The following is a 12,247-nucleotide window of genomic DNA, read 5'->3' as shown; positions in this document are numbered from 1 at the left end:
CCTTGTGTACCCAAATCTTGATATGAAATTACAACACTGAAGCCTTCAGTTACAAAGAACTAGAAGATAATATCAACCTAAAATAAAGTAATTTGATAATGTATATGTTTATAATCTATGGTGAACCTCAGAAGTAAAAGAAAAACCTGCCATTATGGGTATGTAACAGGTCAGTAATATTACCTGTTTTATAAAGATGTAACTTTAATCAAGTCGATCTGATTCTCTCTCTCAATTGAGAAAATTACTGACAGAATCAAAATTCCTAGTCATCTGGAACTGAGGGATAGGAAGAGCTAAATGTGATCAATATAAAGATGGTGCTGCTGTTCACACTATTTCACCATCATCCCAAGTAGCCTTCCTAGGATTGTTGAAGAATTTTTGCCAAAGGAGTGAAATAAGAACATATGCACCAAGTCTTCTTTGGAAGATCCATTCATTCACTTATTTATTCACTTATTCGGCCAATGCTTAGTAAGCACTCACTGTGTGCCAGTAGGATAGTAGGCTTTGGGTAAATAGAGATGATAGAAGACAAAGCTGCTGCCTTCAAGGATCTCATAATCTAGTAAGGGCAGTGGCCAAGAAAGCCTAAAGCAATGGGTGATGTGTTACAACAGAATATAGGGCACATTGAGGCAGTAAACCTAGATATCAAAAAAGGGAGGACGGGATGGGATGGTCAGAAAAATTTGCCCAGAAAAAGAAATATCTAAGTACTAATTAATGAGAAGTGATAAAGAATAGTAAAATATAATTTTATTTAAATATCAGGACTTTATACTTCTCATGCTAATACTTTGATCTGATTTCTCTAAAAGTTGAGTACAGGTATAAAACTAAACATATTTTAATTTTTCTTTCAGTGTTATAGTAAGAAATTCGTCTGGTTTTTATTTCTAGATTTCTAAATTTATTGTTAATTAAAGTTTGGTAAAACTAATCACCGTTATAACATTGCAGTCTTAAGAGATAAAGATGAAATTATCTTCCTTTTCTATAGTGAATTGGTAAGTTTAAAAATTTGCTTAAAACCAGTAAAAGAAAAGTCTACCATACAGAGAGCCACATACTCCCTTGCCTTCTCCTCTTGGTTCCTAAACTTCTCATGTGTTATTGCTTCCTAGATGGTTATTTTGGAGAAAAGATGTATTTAATTGAGACTGTTGGTATGTAAATTTTCCATAATCAAAATTCTAGTGTTGAAATATTTCTAGAGACCACATAGCCCAACTTCCCCCCTTTTTTTTTTTTTTTTTTGCAGCTGAAGGTAAATTGAGGCTCAGAGCATCTAAATGGCATACAAGTTTATGCATTCAGCTTTTTCAAGAACTAGGAATAATTCCCAGGTCTCCTCAAAATACAATGTTCTTTCCACTCTTGTAATTTGTTAAGTTCACTGTTATTTTATGGTACAACCCAAATGCTTGACCAAAACTTAGCATACCTCAGCTATTGCCTGTTCCTCCTTCTGTATATCTCATCTGGAAAGAAACTACCATCTACCTTGCCAAATAGTTTTAAGTCATTCCTGGATCCTTTATCTCATAAATCTAATTGGTCATTATGTCCTATTGGTTCTACTTCCAAATAAGTTTCAAATGTCTCCCCTCCTCATTATCCTTCCTGCTGTTGATCTAATTTGGGGGATTACCATACCCAATTTTGACTACTATAATAATTTCCTACCTTAAATCTCTCCTCCAATCTAACCCCCCCACTTGCTCTAGAATGACCCTTTAAGACTACAATTCTGATCATCATCTGCCAGTTTAAAGTCTCCAATGGCTGACCGATCCACTAAAGACAAGAGTTCAAGAGTACCATAATCTGACCACTGATCATATCTCCCACCATAACCCCACTGGCACGATGAAAGCAGTTTCCTGAACATGACACGCTGTTTCCTGCCTCTATGCATGTTGTCTTCTCTCCTTAAAATACCCTCCTCCTCCTTATCATGTAGCTAACTTATTCTCACCTTTCAAGATACCCTCAACCGAAACTTTCCCTAGAGAGTCTTTACTGGCAATCCTCCAAAACCTGGAGGTGTTAGGTACCTCACTTTTAAGATCCCAAAGCACTTTGGGCACAAATCAATCATAGCACTTATCCAACTGCAATATAACTGTAAATTTACATGTCTGTCTCTTCCACTAACCTTGAACTTCTTAAAGGTAGGGACCCACTTTCATTCCTGCCCACTAGAACCTAGCGCAATAATTAAAACATAATATATACATGATAATTACTTTTGAATAAATGAAGGAATCATTAAAAATGAATAAATAAAGAATGAATAAGTGAATGAATATCTGTAATGCAAATAAAATGGAAGCCCATGTATAAAAATATAACTATTATATGGACAGGCACCAGAGAAATGATTTGTTACACAAGCCCCAAAAATAAAAGAAACATGTAAGGTTTTGAATCAACACATTACCCACAGTAAAACAGAAATATATTTATGAATGAGAATTTTTTTGTAGGAATATATTTTATAGTAGAACTTCACCTGCATTTTAACTGCTTTGATCTTTAAACTAAGGTCTTTTGAGGGTGTGGAGTCCTCAAAATAAAATTGTTCAGTATTTAAACTCCTAGCCATGATATCCCACTTCTACCTTTTTAATCAACTAATGAGATACCCACTAGAGCCAGACATCTCATGAATAGACAGTGTGAAAGCCTATCTTCTGTGATTACTGCTGTAGGCTATTATCAGTGGAAGCACTGTAAAACGTGTATGCAGAGGTATGAACTAATTCTAAATAATATTAAGAGTACAAATGCAATGGACAACAGCATTAATCATAAAAAAAAAGAGAGAGAGAGAGATGTGTCCCCCACCACCTCAACCTCTGGCTAAATGTCACACAGCAAGTCATTCTTTGATCTTTTCTATGACCTTTTCAAGTACTAATTATTTTTTTAATATTCTATGAATATAAATACATGTTTGTCATTACCCTTCCTATGATGCATTATAAGGCATTAGCAAAGCAAAATGAATCTGATTTTGAAGGTTTAATTGCACAGCTTTTGCATACACTTTAATAGGTAATGAAAAACCTTCTCAGCAGGTGTACTATGAGATAAAGTGATTTTTCATGAATAATTCATTATTTTAAAAAAACACTTCTGCTAAGATACAATTTGCAATAATGTTTTTCAGGAGAGATCAGTGAAAATTCAAAGCTGTCATTCCCAATTTGTTTTAGTTCAGATTCAAAAGGTCACCCACTTGACACAATGGAAACTAGAAATGCCCTTTCCTTTTTTCATGTCAACATGTTACTCTCTATATTTTCTATCTAAAATGTTTTTCAAACCTGAAGAGTAAGAAATTTTATGTTACCCAATAAAAATTACTTAGAAAAAATAAAATTTTATTAAAAATTCCCAATAAATTAATTCCAGTAGAATTCTCTAAGAAGGTAGAAATAATCTCAGAATGCCCTGCTATATAATATCTGGGAATTTTTACATAAAAATGCCATTTTACTCTATCATGGACCTGGAAGTCAGTGATTCAAACTTTGCCCCTGTATAAACTATCATTAAAAATGTCATGGTTGGGGCTTCCCTGGTGGCGCAGTGGTTGAGAGTCCGCCTGCCGATGCAGGGGACACGGGTTCGTGCCCTGGTCTGGGAAGATCCCACATGCCGTGGAGCGGCTGGGCCCGTGAGCCATGGCCGTTGAGCCTGCGCGTCCGGAGCCTGTGCTCCGCAACGGGAGAGGCCACAACAGTGAGAGGCCCACATACCGCAAAAAAAAAAAAAAAAAAAAAAAAGTCATGGTTTAGCGGGGTGGGGGAGGGATGGGGTAGGGGAGGGATGGAGTGGGAGTTTGGCATTAGCAGATGCAAACTCATATATAGAATGGATAAACAACAAGGGCCTACTGAATAGCACAGTGAACTATATTCAATATCCAATGTAAACTATAATGGAAAAGAGTATAAAAAAGAATATATATTATATAAATATATATATATATACACACACATATATACACAGACACACAACTGAATCACTTTGCTCATTATTTACAATAGTCAAGATATGGAAGCAACCTAATGTGCATTGATGGATGAATGGATAAAAAACTACATATACATACATATATATATGTGTGTGTGTGTGTATACACACACACACACACACACACACACTAGAATATTATTCTGCCATGAAAAAGAAGGAAACTGTGCCATTTGGGACAACATGGATGGACCTTGAGAACATTATGCTAAAGGAAATAAGTTGAACAGAGAAATACAAATACTCTATGATCTCACTTACATGTGGAATCTAAAACAAACAAAAAAGAGCTCATGGATACAGAGAACAGATTGATGGTTGCCAGAAGAGGTATGGTAAGGGGGTTGGCAAAATGGGTGAAGGGTATTAAAAAGTACAAACTTTCTACTATAAAATAAGTAAGTCATGGGGATGTAATGTATAGCATGGTGACTATGATTAATAGTACTGTATTTTTGTGTATTTGAAAGTTGCTAAGAGAGTAGATCTTAAAAAGTTTTCATCACAAGAAAAAAAATTTGTAACTATGTATGGTGATAGATGTTAACTAGACTCTTATGGTGGTGATCGTGTCACAACACATACAAATATCAAATCATTATGTTGTACTCCTGGAACAAATATAATGTTACATGTCCATTACAGCTAATTGTTTTTAAAAAGCTAAACATAGTATTATCACATAATCCAGCAATTACACCCCTAGGTATTTATCCAACTGATTTGAAAACACATTCACACAAAAATGTGCACATATTTATATCAGTTTAATTCATAATCACCAAAAACTGTAAGCAACCAAGATGTTTTTCAATAAGTGAAAATAAGTGAATGTATATAAAAAGTCCTGGTACATATATACAATGAAATATTATTTAGTGATAAAGAGAGACGAGCTAATAAGCCATGAAAAGTCACAGATGAACCTTAAATGTGTACTGCTGTTTGAAAGAAGCCAGTCCAAAAAGACCACATACATTATGACTCTATTTATATGACAACCTGGAAAAGACAAAACTGCAGAGATGATAATCATATCAGTGGTTTCCAGAGATACAAGTCGGTGAAGAAGGTTAAATAGGTGAAACTATTCTGTATGATATTGTAATGGTGAATACAAGACACTAAACATTTGTTAAACCCATGATATTGTAATGGTGAATACAAGACACTAAACATTTGTTAAACCCATTAATGGTGAATACAAGACACTAAACATTTGTTAAACCCATTTGAACTATTCAACACAAAGAGTGAACCTTGACAAAAGAACCTAACTATATTACCAATGTGTGAAACAACTTACCGAAGCGGGTTGGGGAGAAGATGCTGACTTAAGTAATTTTAAAAATGAGTGGAGTCTATAAAATTAGGGGCAAAAGAAATTGTATGTAAGCATTTGTGTTCTAGTTGACATAATGTAGTATTCTGAATGGGATATGAAACAAGAAAGAAAAGGAAACAAGCAGAAAAAGAAAAACAAAAAGAAATATGAATAAAGTATGCACTTTATTTAATATGTCAATATTCATTCATTAATTATACCAAATGTACCATACTGATGTAAAATATTAATGAGAGAAATTGAGTGGATATGTGGGAACTCTGTAATAACTTCACAAGTTATCTATAAATCTAAAACTGTTCTAAAATAAAAAGCTAATTTAAAAAACAATTACTTAACTTCAGGGGATAATAAGGAAACAATTCATTATCTTGAAAATTGGTAAGTTAAAAGAAAAATCATGCATTTATCCTGTCACTCATAAATGAAGTATATCCTGAGTAATTGTGGTGGCTTTGCAATGTCAACTTGCCTAGGCTGATTTACATTTCCAGAGTTCCCCTTCTTGTATGGTTCTGATTAAGGCAGTCCACAAGGGACAATTCAAGGCCCATGTAGGATGAAGCCTGTTGTGACCCCAAGCACACTTGGCAGGTGAGGCCAGTCTTCTTCAAGTCAGGTTGTTTGAGAATGTAGCCCAAAGCAAGTGGTAAACCCCATCTTTCACTAAATATCAGCACAAGATCAATATATAGCAAAACTATTACCATGACGGAAAGTTGAAAATAATTTTGAAGAGAGAGTAAGCAAGACAGAAGTCACAGTCTACTGTAAACTTACCTAGGAAGTGACATTCCATCACTTTTTCCACATACTATTCTTTACAAGCGTCACTGGGTCTAGCCTACACTCAAAAGGAAGGGGTTACAGGAGCACATGAATACCAGGAGACAGGGGAGACGTTTTAAAAGTTGCCTACCAGAGTTTGCCCTCTGGGCCCCACTGATTCACATCCCTCTCACATGCAAAACACATTCATCCCCTCCTAGAGTCCACAAATTCTCATTCCATCACAGAATCAGCTCAAAGTCCAGAATCTCATCATCTAATTCAGGTCCATGTGTAGACTGGGCTCCTCAGGTACAATAACTAGTTTTTTCCTTTCTAATAATTAAAGATGCTTAATTTCCAAATGTAAAACTTGAAATTAACTTCAAAGTAAAAACCTTCTATCTGTCATTAGCAAATCTTGCATTATTCATCATATATATATATGCAAATGGAACCTCAAATGATGCTTCTAGACCCTACAGCTTCCCTATCTCTCCAGATATCAGAAGCACTTCTCTTAGAGCATTAGCAAACTCCCCTCCCTAGACACAAATCAACCCATCAAATGACCACAGAGCAGAGAAAGAGAGAGAGAGATCTCCTCCTTTTGAAAGTCAATTTATAAAATTCCAGAGAAGGTTTCTGACTGGTCCACTCTGAGTTATATGCCTGTTGCTGGGCTGATCCTTGATCAATAGGAAGGGTACTGCCATCGCAAACTCACGAGAATGGGAGTAGAAGAGGGCCAGGTCCCCTGAAGGGAAGAGGGTGGTTACCAGAGGAGGAAGGAAAGAAATACGGGACAAACAGAAAAAACAGTTCCATTATAATGTTTATTTTAAATCTAAATCAATTACTATGTGAGTTATCTAGCCACACCTAAAAGGTACAAAGAAACAAACATTAGGATTCAGGTCACTTTACCTGAGCCAAGATTTCTTGCTCTTGAATATCAATAATCTTTATAGTCATTCATATTCATTATATATTTAAAATTTCAGTTCATTTGAATTTAATGTTTCCCACCTTGATTAGAAGAAGAATATATGTATTTGTTTTTTGTCCAAGCAAAGATTTGCAGTATATTAGTCTGTGTATATTGGTGTTGTACATTAATGTTAAAATAGCTTTTAGGTATGACTCAAATGTAAAAGTTCTCCAATATAACTCACCCAGTAAAAACATGGTATGTGCAACACAGCATCTTTTAAAAAGTAATCTCTCTCTTATAAGAAGGTGATACTACTGACATGTTGTTGATATGTTATTTGTTTTGAATTACATTTTCAACTTCTTTATTTTAAAATAAAACACATATATGAAAAAAACAGAATAAATAAATAACTTAATGAGTTATTTTAAGGTGAACTCACTTATAACTACTATCCAGATCATAAAATTGAATTTTGCCGGACATCCATAAGCCCTTCCACGTAACCCAACACAGTAACAAGTCCCCCACTCCCCCAGGTATAACTACTATCTGATGATTATAACAACCACTGCCTTCTGTTTCATTATAGTTTTATCACCTAAGTACTGTTTAATTAAACAAGAAGAAAATTAGATTGAAGTGACTCTAATGCCATGGCCTACAAAAGTAACCAAACCAAAATGTTAAGCCTGTAAGTGGCCCAAGTTTACAAAATTGAAACCTAGGGACAACCAGTCACAAACAGCCAGGCTTTAAGCTGTAGCCAATCAATAATCTCCTTACTTTGCTTTCACATTTTCTCTATAAAAGTCTCTCCCCTGAGCTCCTGTTGGTGGAGCTCTACTAACTGCTTCCAGTCTGTTGTTGCCTGATTAGAATGGATTTTTGCTCAAATAAATTCTTAAAATTTTTAGTATGCTTCAGTTTGTCTTTGAAAATTATGCATCCCTAGACACCATAGTTTAATCTTGGCCCCTTTTAAAATTTCACTGTTTCTCTTAAATCTCTGTTAATCTATAGGTTCCTCCTTCATCCCTTTCTTCTCCTTATAATGTACCTATTAAAGAACCTGGGGCATTTGACCCGTTGAATATCCCAGCAGGTTCCCTTAGCAGTTAAGTTCTTTTGATTATGTTACTTCAGCTCTCCCAAAGACCCTGTGAGGTCGTTAATAACCCTGAATAAATAATCCCTTTCTGTTTAAACTAGCTACAGTGAGTCCAAGTGCCTGCAACTAAGAACCCTGATTACAAAAGGAGAAAAACTTTTCTGTTACAAAGTTAATTTCACATACATAATTATATGTATATATACATATATATGAAGTGGAATGTAGGATGAGGATGATAGCTATCTGTGATGGAATACTTACTGAAATTTTTATTACCCTAGGTGAAAAACAACTCTATATCATGAGCAACAGTGTTACAGCTTAGTTTCTTAAAGTCAATTAGACATTAAAGTGGCAAATCTTTCTAAAGGCGTTTATCACTTGTTAGAGATTCCCATGCAGATCTGTCAATGGGACGATGGTAGGTAAAGACATGAGTTGATGTGGATGAAAATCTCCATGCAGAGACACATGTAATGAGAGATCTGTGGCACATTTTAGGTTTGTAATATCTCCAACAAAACCCAAGTTAGCTGTATAATTTGAAAATGAAATATAATTTAGCCTATAATAAGCATAAACAATGTATATGATACTTCCAAAAACAGAGGTAATAATTTATCTTTATATTCAAGTTGAATTGTCATATAATTTAAATGAGACCAAAGAGAAAAGACTCAAAACATGAACAACATCCTCAACAAAAATCAAAGTCTGTAGGTGTGAAGTGACTTTAGGGGTAATTACTGTTAGATTTAATGTAGGAAAGACCATGAAGATGGAGAAGTATTACCTGAAGGGAGCCAGGAAACAGCAAGTAAGATTATGAACAAACAGAATGTGAACATTCTAATCCAATACCTTTACTGACTACCCCATTCTGTAGATACAAAAGGAAAAACTGAGGAAAAGGCTGGATGGTAATTTAATAAACTTACCAAATGTTTTACATGTTTTCCATTTTACCAGGCAAGGGTCCAGAAGCGTAATTACTGTTTTAGCAAAACGTATCCTTGGCATCACCAAGAGTGGTGGAAAGTTCTTCAAGCAGTACCTTAAAGAAGGATAAGAAAATAGGGCCAAGATCTATAATGTAGAATAGTAATGTGTAGGTCATAATATCATGATGACAGAAACATTAATAGAGATAATGCTAAAAATCTGCACATTACATACATGATAAGCTAATATAAAGAGTGACCTATTCCAAAATATCTAGCTGGGAACAAATCACTCTTTGTATTCCAGGCATTTCTTTATTCAGTTTTACTTAATATCAAAATTCATTTACACTCCAACATATATCTGTAGAACACTGAAAGACAACAGCTTACAGCAGAAATGGCAAGTGTGGCAGGCACTGTGCTATCTTTCCCAGCCACATGTTTATATCAGATATTCCTAACTGATCATATCACTCTTTCTTGAGCTGGGCAAAGATTCAGAACCCTTCTCAACTCAGTGCTGCAGACAGCTACTATTAATTGAATAAACAAAGATGATCCTTGAAATGAAATCTATTTTCCCTCCCTGGCCTAGAGTAAACGGACAAGAGGATAACCTCAGATTATTCTGCAAAAGATAAACCGAAAAGTAGTCAGTTATAATAAGCAGTAAGAATATGCACCACCGATAATTTTCACACGGAATAATGCTTCATAATGAGAAAAGTTATTAACTTAGATTTGAAAAGTCATTTATTCAAGTGGTATAATAATCAACTGATTTAAATCCCTTATTTTTCAAATCATATTGTCTAATCTTACATGGAGTGTCACTCTCATAAAAGCCATATTTCATAAAAAGATACTGTGGACATCCTTTAAATGCATCTTTCTGAAGAAAGTACATGTGTTAAATAGACTAACCATGAAGCATCAAACTTTGATATATAAATGTATATTTCTTTGAAAATGTAAATTCAGTTAAAAAAATTATTGAGCTTCTTATTGTCAGCATAGCAGATGACTGTGTAGTGATTCTGAATCCATGCTCTGGAATCCTAGTACTTGTGGTCAATTGCTGGCCCCACCTCTATATGACCTTGGGGCAAGTAACCTCTAATCTGAGTTTCTTCATCTATAAAATGGAGTAAAAATATTACTGATGTCATTGTAATCTGTATAGACTAAAGAAATATTATACCACAGCACATACAACAGTATCTACCTCTAGTAAATAGTTAAATTTTTCATATATCATTATTATTGTTGCTGTTATTATTATTATATGAAGACCAATGATTCATTTATTGTTCTCACCTCTTGCTTTAAGAGTCTGAGAGCATAGGGTAAGAGAGTAGGTGGAGAGTGAGACTTGGGAGGAAGAAATGGAATATATATCACAGAATAATATTGCTATAATATATAACAGAGTAATATTGGTACATTGACATAAAATTGTTATATGAATTCAACTTCAATTATTACAACTCAAAAAACAGGTAAAAAAGTTAAGAAAGTCTTAATTGAGAAGACAAAATTTAGGAAAATCCTGGTAAAATACACATGATTTCAATGGAGAAAAGAACCAACACGAGCAGAGCTAGAAAGAAAGGAGAGGATGTGGTTAGAGAATAATGAGCCAGAGATTATAGTAGTGAGTAAAGAAGAATGTGAAAATATAGTTTAAAAGGCACACTGAACCATATTTTGAAGGGCCAAGAATGCCACACTGAAAGATTGAATTTGAGTAAAATTAAGTTAGAGAATCAAGATGTAATCCAGACCTATAAATCTGTTTATAATAATAAAGCATAATCGCATCCTTTTATGAGACAATGATAACCCTACCCTCAAAAGTTGGGAGGCCAGTCAATGTGCTTTATTATTCATTTACTATGAATTATAGTAAATACTATTTTAAATTAACATTTTAGAATTACAGAGAAAGTCTTGTAAAATCTAATTTACCTCAGAATTTGCACAGTGATACTCTAATCTGTGTTTTACTCTCTCAAATCATAACCAATAAATACAGGCCATGTAAAAAATTTTTGCAAATCTGGTATTTTCAAACATATTTATAATACTCACATAATAACCTATATCAATAGCAATATCTTAAGATTCAACAGACAATCTTCAAATATCCATTTATTATAGCAAGTAATTAGTGAGCTCTACATTCAAACTAAAAAGCACTGGATTTGGTTTTATAAAGACTTGAAAAGGGAGATAAAATCTTCTCTTCAATAAAGGATATCTATTTAAGGGGAGTTCCCTGGTGGCACAGTCATTAATACTCCACCTGCCAGTGCAGGAAACACGGATTCGAGCCCTGGTCCAGGAAGTTCCCACATGCCGCGGAGCAACTAAGCCCATGTGCTACAACTACTGAGCCCGCATGCCACAACTACTGAAGCCCTCGTGCCTAGAGCCTGTGCTCTACAACAAGAGAAGCCACCACAATGAGAAGTCCACGCACTGCAACGAAGAGTAGCCCCACTCGCTGCAACTAGAGAAAACCCGCGTGCAGCAATGAAGACCCAATGCAGCCAAAAATAAATTCTATAAAATAAATAAATAAAACAAAGGTCCTTCTTCTATCACTTAAAAAATGTATAGAATCTAAAAAAGATTTTTTTGAAAAGGATATCTATTTAAGGAAATTAGATATTCATGTTTTTTTTAAATAATAATTAAATACCATGTTAAATGGCAAGCACAAAGATGAAGGTGGAAGGAGCTAATCTTTTTTGAGAGCTACATACTTTACATCTCCTATCTCATTGAATCTACCCAGCAGTCCCGCTTTTGCAAGTAGGAGAGGTCACTGAAAGTCCTTGCTCTGACGAACACTTGAGGCTAAGGCTGGACTCTGGAGCTAGAAGTTAGTGCTAGCTATGTTAGCTAGCTGCCTATGTTAGTGCTCAAATGTTAGTGCTGCCTCTTAGAGGCTTTGTGATTTCAGGCAGATGATTAAGCCTCTTTTAAGTCTCAGTTTCTTCATTTGTTAAACTGGAAAAGTAACAGTATTTAATACACATAGATGTTGTGAAGGGGAACTAAGGAAGTAGGTATGTGTGCAATGATAA

This window comes from Mesoplodon densirostris, chromosome 3 (assembly GCF_025265405.1).
Source record: "Mesoplodon densirostris isolate mMesDen1 chromosome 3, mMesDen1 primary haplotype, whole genome shotgun sequence".
Taxonomy (NCBI): domain Eukaryota; kingdom Metazoa; phylum Chordata; class Mammalia; order Artiodactyla; family Ziphiidae; genus Mesoplodon; species Mesoplodon densirostris.
The sequence above is the reverse complement of the archived record's forward strand: the minus strand, read 5'-3'. Positions refer to the sequence as shown.